The sequence below is a fragment of the Seriola dumerili genome, unplaced genomic scaffold (assembly GCF_002260705.1).
Source record: "Seriola dumerili isolate Sdu_G_001 unplaced genomic scaffold, Sdu_1.0 BDQW01000018.1, whole genome shotgun sequence".
In the NCBI taxonomy this organism is placed as follows: domain Eukaryota; kingdom Metazoa; phylum Chordata; class Actinopteri; order Carangiformes; family Carangidae; genus Seriola; species Seriola dumerili.
In genome coordinates, this window is record NW_019174273.1 from 3,541,823 (window position 1) to 3,543,570 (window position 1,748).

The following is a 1,748-nucleotide window of genomic DNA, read 5'->3' on the forward strand; positions in this document are numbered from 1 at the left end:
TTAATGCATCAGATAATGAAAACCAGAGAGCAATGTTTTAAAGAGCCGAGAGCAGTGGGCGCTGCAGAAAAACCTGCAGGGATGCGACACGACTGCTCATCATGACGTCTGAGGGTCGGGTTCGTGGCAAATGGATTGTGGTGCAGTCAAGTTCAACTGTGTGCGCTGCAAGCCATCAAGTGGTCAGCCTCACACAGGGAGCTCATTCATGGAAAACAGAATGCATACACACATCGGCAACAGTGCATAAGTCGTCCAATTGTGTCAAGACATCAGTGTTTCTACCTGTTTTCTATCCTGGTCTTGTAACTCGTTCTGGCTGGTGTGGTAAACTGCAATGCGTATTTGGATGATCTGATTGTGTATACCACCACTTGGGGAGGAGCACATTCAGATCTGGAGCAGGTATCCTCGCGCTTGCAGTGGCGTCACTCACTATCAACTTGGCTAAGTGTGAATTTGGACAGGCTTACAGTCACATACTTGGGAGCAGGGTAGGGCAGGACAGGTACGGCCGGTGGAAGCGAAGGTTTCTGCCATTTCAGAGTTCCCCGTGCCCTCCACAAGGAGAGCCCTACGCCGACTTTTAGGCATGGCCGGTTATTACCGCAGCTTTTGCCGCAACTTCTCTACCGTGGCCCATCCGTTAACCAACCTGCTCAGCCGAAAGTTGATTTTGTGTGGTCTCCAGAATGCCAACATGCCTTTGAAAGTGTAAAATCACTCCTCTGCCATTCTCCTGTGCTTGCCGCTCCCGCTCTCTCTCGTCCCTTTAAGTTAGAGGTTGATGCCAGCGCCGTTGGGGCCGGCGCTGTGCTGCTGCAAGAAGATGCTGATGGGGTAGATCATCCAGTATCTTACTTTTCACGCAAGTTCAACAAGCACCAAGCCAACTACTCCACCATTGAGCAGGAAACCCTTGCTTTGCTGTGGGCACTCCTACATTTTGAGTTTATCTCGGGTCCAGCTCTTTGCCAATACAGTGTTTACTGATCATAACCCTCTAACGTTTCTTTCCCGTATGTAACAACCACACCAGCGCCTGATGCGGTGGGCCCTGCTCGTCAGGACTATAACCTACAGATCCAACACAAAAAGCTATAAAAGCTATAAAGCTATAAAACCCCGGCCAGCCTGTCAGTCTGGGCGCTGACTGTTGGTGGCAGCTCGCCTCGTTGTTTGTTGGAGTTTGTAGATTTACGAGAAAGCGAAATATAACAGCTATTGATAGCTTGTTTTTGTGTTGCTTCCCTTTCCCCTGTGAGCCGGGTTGTAACAATGATGAACAATGACCCCAGTCCACTCGTGTTTTCAAGTGTTTTTACTGTCACAAAAGACTAGATGCCAACATGGCTACTGTCCAAAGCAAGAAACAACCGTAAGATTTCTACTTACTTAACAAGCGGTAAAGTCCCGGAGGTCTCTCCATAGTTGGACTGGGTGGACTGTATGGTGGTAAGATACTCTGTAGGTCTGTCCATGGTCAAGGTTAAAATGGTATACTCAAGTAGTGTGCCATAAAAAATAAAGTTTTTACCAGCCCTCTCTGTCGTGCCTGGTCCTGGTCCTAGCGGTCAAGTTCAGGGCTGAATATCCCATGGCTCTCTCATCAACTGAATGCCTGTCCAAGGTTCCGTCTTGTTTTACCTCGGCTTATATCACTCTCCATCTTTAACTTCCTTGCTTCAGACAGTGGGGCTTTTTTTCACTTGGTTCAGAACAAACAAAACAAAAAAAAAAAGAAAAGT